Consider the following 6000-nt stretch of genomic DNA (forward strand, 5'->3'; position numbering starts at 1 on the left):
GCTCTTAGTGACACACATATCCACCTCAAACACCAAAGTGGGACAATTTATTAGGGCTTTGATTAGAATTAGGCAAAGTCTGCTGATTTATTTTTTTTTTACCTTTATTTCATTTTATAGCTCAAACTCATCTTGCAAAGCAGTGTGCTCTCATTGTAGGCTACAAAATAGCCATAGGAGAACCCCAACGGCTTACTTAGGCCTACAATAGCGTTATATTTTCCTTTTTTTTGTTTGCTTGTGGCTGGGCTTGCTGGCACTAGTAGTGCAGCTAGTACCATACTGTGAGGAATTTGCTGGGAGACCTGCGACCGTTGTGTTTAGCTCTTAGTGACACGCATATCCACCTCAAACACCAAAGTGGGACAATTTATTAGGGGTTTGATTAGATTTAATATTTTTTTTTTATCTTTATTTCATTTTAAACTCAAACTCATCTTGCAAAGCAGTGTGCTTTCATTGTAGGCTACAAAATAGCCATAGGAGAACCCCAACGGCTTACTTAGGCCTACAATAGCGTTATATTTTCCTTTTTTTTGTTTGCTTGTGGCTGGGCTTGTTGGCACTAGTAGTGCAGCTAGTACCATACTGTGAGGAATTTGCTGGGAGACCTGCGACCGTTGTGTTTAGCTCTTAGTGACACGCATATCCACCTCAAACACTGAAGTGGGACAATTTATTAGGGGTTTGAGTAGAATTAGGCAGAGTCTGCTGATTTTTTTTTTTTTTAGCTGTATTTCATGTTATAGCTCAAACTCATCTTGCAAAGCAGTGTGCTCTCATTGTAGGCTACAAAATAGCCATAGGAGAACCCCAACGGCTTACTTAGGCCTACAATAGCGTTATATTTTCCTTTTTATTGTCTGCTTGTGGCTGGGCTTGCTGGCACTAGTAGTGCAGCTAGTACCATACTGTGAGGAATTTGCTGGGAGACCTGCGACCGTTGTGTTTAGCTCTTAGTGACACGCATATCCACCTCAAACACCGAAGTGGGACAATTTATTAGGGGTTTGAGTAGAATTAGGCAGAGTCTGCTGATTTATTTTTTTTTTTAGCTGTATTTCATGTTATAGTTCAAACTCATCTTGCAAAGCAGTGTGCTCTCATTGTAGGCTACAAAATAGCCATAGGAGAACCCCAACGGCTTACTTAGGCCTACAATAGCGTTATATTTTCCTTTTTTTTGTTTGCTTGTGGCTGGGCTTTCTGGCACTAGTAGTGCAGCTAGTACCATACTGTGAGGAATTTGCTGGGAGACCTGCGACCGTTGTGTTTAGCTCTTAGTGACACGCATATCCACCTCAAACACCGAAGTGGGACAATTTATTAGGGGTTTGAGTAGAATTAGGCAGAGTCTGCTGATTTATTTTTTTTTTTACCTTTATTTCATTTTATAGCTCAAACTCATCTTGCAAAGCACAAAATCCAGTTGTGTGCTGTCAGTGTAGGTTAGAAACTAGCCATAGCAATAGGATAGCATCGTTTTGTTAAGAAAAATAAAAAACTAAAAAAAAATAAACACAAAAATTTTTTTTTTTCAAGTTTACACTTTAATTTGGAAAATGTTTAACCCGAGGGCTAGGGGTAGAGGACGAGGGCGTGGACGTGGGCGTCCAACTACTGCAGGGGTCAGAGGCCGTGGTCCTGGGCGGGGTGAGACACCACCTGCTGATGGGGGAGCAGGGGAACGCCGCAGAGCTACACTCCCTAGGTTCATCATGTCTCAAGTTACTGGGCTCGTGGTAGAGCACTGTTGAGGCCAGAACAGTGCGAAGAGGTGATATCGTGGATTGCGGACAATGCTTCTAGCCATTTGTCCACCAGTCAGTCTTCCACGCAGTCCACCCATGTCACCGAAATCGGCACTCCTCCAGCTCCTCCACCTCAGCCTCCTTCCCCCCAGTCTGCCCCCTCCCACCAAAATTTGGCATTTGAACCGGCATACTCTGAGTGACTGTTTTCTGGACCCTTCCCACAGTCACAACCCACTTGTCCTGCTGCTGCTGAGCTATTTTCCGATGCCCAGGCTTTCCACCAGTCGCAGTCTGTGGGTGATGATGACATTATTCACGTAGTGGAAGAAGTGTGTAAAGAGGTGTCGGACGATGAGGAGACACAGTTGTCAGACAGTGGTGAAGTTGTTGTCAGGGCAGGAAGTCCGAGGGGGGAGCAGACTGAGGGATCGGAGGATGATGAGGTGACAGACCCAAGCTGGGTTGATAGGCCAGGTGAACACAGTGCTTCTGAGACCGAGGCGAGTCCTATAGCAGAACAGGTTGGAAGAGGCAGTGGTGGGGCCAGACGGAGAGGCAGGGCCAGAGCTGGTGCATCAGCGCCAAATGTTGCCCGTAGTCAAGCTCCCGTGGCGAGGGCTATATTTTCAGAAGTCTGGAGGTTCTTTAAAGAAACACCGGATGACCGACGGACTGTGGTGTGCAACCTTTGCCAAACCAGGATCAGCAGGGGTTCCACCACTACTAGCTTAATTACCACCAGTATTCGCAGGCATCTGAATGCTAAACACCCCACTCAATGGCACCAAGCCCGTTCACCTCCGGCCGGGCATACCACTGCTCCTTCCCCTGTGTCATCTGCTAGTCAGCCCCCTGCCCAGGACCACGGCCCAAACACCTCCCGTGCGAAAACCCCATCTTCGCCTCCACGATCCTCCACAGCATCCACCAGCGTTCAGCTCTCCATACCCCAGACGCTGGAGCGCAAAAGGAGGTATAGCGCAACCCACACGCCCAAGCCCTCAACGTCCACATCTCCAAGTTGCTTAGCCTGGAGATGCTGCCCTATAGGCTGGTAGAGACCGAGGCCTTTCGAAACCTCATGGCGGCGGCCGCCCCTCGGTATTCGGTCCCCAGCCGCCACTACTTTTCCCGATGTGCCGTCCCAGCCCTGCGCAAGCACGTGTCAGAGAACATCCTCCATGCCCTGACCAACGCCGTTTCTGAAAAGGTCCACCTGACCACGGACACGTGGACGAGTGCTGCCGGGCAGGGCCACTATATATCGCTGACGGCACATTGGGTTAACTTGGTGGAGGCTGGGACCGAGTCTGACCCTGGGGCTGGTCATATACTGCCGACGCCGAGGATTGCGGGGCCTACCTCGGTCCAGGTCTCAAAGGCTTACTATGCCTCCTCCTCCTCCCACCCCTCCTCCACCTCCTCCTCTGAATTATTATCCGTGGGCATGGCGCCATCAGTCGGTAGCTCTAGGCACAGCAGCAGTGCCATCGCTAAGCGACAGCAGGCGGTGCTCAAACTGCTGAGCCTAGGCGATAAAAGGCACACCGCCCAAGAGTTATTACAGGGCATCACGGCACAGACTGATCTGTGGCTGGCACCGCTGAACCTGAAGCCAGAGATGGTTGTGTGTGACAACGGCCGTAACCTGGTGGCAGCTCTGCAACTCGGCAGACTGACACATGTGCCATGCCAGGCCCATGTGTTAAATCTCATAGTTCAGCGTTTCCTCAAGACATACCCCAATCTGTCTGATTTGCTCACGAAGGTGCGCCGCATCTGTGCGCATTTCAGGAAGTCTAGCACAGATGCTGCCACTCTCAGGGCAGCGCAGCGCCGCCTCCAACTGCCCGCTCACCGACTGTTGTGCGACGTGCCCACGAGGTGGAATTCAACACTAACCATGTTATCCAGAGTTTGCCAGCAGCGCAGAGCGATTGTAGACTGCCAGATGTCAACTTCCACCAGAACTGGTAGTTAGGTCAGTCAGCTTCTTCAAGTCTACAATGAGGAGTGGACGTGGATGTCTGATATCTGTCAGGTGCTGAGTAACTTTGAGGAGTCAACACAGATGGTCAGTGGTGATGCCGCCATCATCAGCCTCACCATCCCGCTGCTTGGCCTGTTGAAAAACTCTCTGGTCAGCATGAAGTCGGAAGCTTTGCGCTCGTCACAAGAGACGGGGGAAGAAGATTCCCTTGTTGATAGCCAAAGCACCCTTAGGTCTGTTTCTCAGCGCATATCGGAGGAGGTGGAGGAGGATGAGGAGGAAGAGGAGGAGAATGTTGGCGAGACAGAAGAGGGGACCATTGTTCAGTCCTTCACTGTTCAGCGTGTATGGGCAGAAGAAGAGGAGTTGGAGGAGGAGGAAATGGACAGTCAGGCCAGTGAGGGGAGTGAATTCTTGCACGTTGGGACTCTGGCGCATATGGCAGATTTCATGCTAAGCTGCCTATCCCGTGACCCTCGCGTTCAAAGAATTTATTCCAGCACCGATTACTGGGTATTCACTCTCCTGGACCCACGGTACAAGCAAAATCTTTCCACTCTCATCCCTGGAGAGGAAAGGAGTGTGAGAATGCATGAATACCAGCAGGCCCTGGTGCACAAGCTGAAACAGTATTTCCCTTCTGACAGCGCTAGCGGCAGAGGGCGTACTTCTGCGGGACAAGTAGCGAGGGAGAGTTGGCGAGCAGGCAGCTTTTCCAGCACTGGCAGGGGTACGCTTTACAAGGCCTTTGCCAGTTTTATGTCACCCCAGCAAGACACTGTCACCTGTCCCCAGTCTCGGCAGAGTAGGGCTGATCTTTACAGAAAGATGGTGAGGGAGTACGTAGCTAACCATACCATCGTCCTAAATGATCACACAGCTCCCTACAACTACTGGGTTTCAAAGCTGGACATGTGGCACGAACTGGCGCTGTACGCCTTGGAGGTTCTTGCCTGCCCTGCCGCTAGCGTGTTGTCCGAGCGGGTTTTCAGTGCAGCTGGTGGCATCATCACCGATAAGCGTACACGCCTGTCGACTGACAGCGCTGACAGGCTGACGCTTATCAAGATGAATAAAGCCTGGATTTCTCCGCATTTCCATTCTCCACCAGGTGAAAGAAGCTGAACCTGAATAATGTATGCACTCCTCCTCCTCATTGTTCTCCTTCTCCTCCTCTTTGTACACTAAAGCAGAGGAAACTGGCTATTTTTTTGCCAGGGCCAACTGGCTCTGGCTATAGTACTCTATGTATTTAATTTTTCTGGAGGGCCAACTACCCTGTCCTCTGTTTTAAACGATTTTTGGGAGTGCCACATACACATGTAATTTTTCTGGAGGACCAGCTACCTGCTCCTCTGGTTTGAAAACTTTTTTGGACTGCCACATACAGGCACTCAATTTATTTAATCTTTTTGGAGGACCAGCTACCTGCTCCTCTGGTTTGAAAACTTTTTTGGACTGCCACATAAAGGCACTCAATCTATGTAATTTTTCTGGAGGACCAGCTACCTGCTCCTCTGGTTTGAAAACTTTTTTGGACTGCCACATACAGGCACTATCCCAATTAAATTGTCTCCATAGCAGCCTCCACACGTCGTCTTTTTAGCTGCCTTCACACGTTGTCTCCATTGCTACCTCCACACGTCATCGCCATAGCTGCCTCCAAAAGTAGTCCATATAGCTGCCTCCATACATTGTCTCCTTATCAAACGAACTGTCAGGCAGAATTTTGGGTTGTTTTCATGGATTCCACATCAAACTTGTTAACTTTGTCGCCACCCTGCTGTGTAATCCACAAAATATACTGGCAAACTTTTATCATTTACCGATATTATTTCAGCGCTTCTTGCGCATCTGTTTACATTCTCCTCAACCGCCATATCCCAAACTTATAAGAACGCTACTACACTTGATCTTATACAAAAGGTTCTTAGAAGTGCTGTTTGGGGAGTAGCCTAGAGACAGGGGCTTGGATTGGCGAAAGCTCGCCTGGCAGTGGAGCCCCAGCTCCATCCCAAGATCCAACTAACATAGTTTTAACTGCAGCACCTTTAATCTACTACTAGTTCACTGCCTCCGTACATGGTCCCCTTATCAAACGAGCTGTGTCAGGCAGAATTTTGGGTTGTTTTCATGGCTTCCTCATCAAACATGTTAACTTTGTCGCCACCCTGCTGTGTAATCCACAAAATATACTGGCAAACTTTTATCATTTACCGATATTATTTGAGCGCTTCTTGCTCACCTCCTTTGGTT

This window comes from Engystomops pustulosus, chromosome 4 (assembly GCF_040894005.1).
Source record: "Engystomops pustulosus chromosome 4, aEngPut4.maternal, whole genome shotgun sequence".
In the NCBI taxonomy this organism is placed as follows: Eukaryota; Metazoa; Chordata; class Amphibia; order Anura; family Leptodactylidae; genus Engystomops; species Engystomops pustulosus.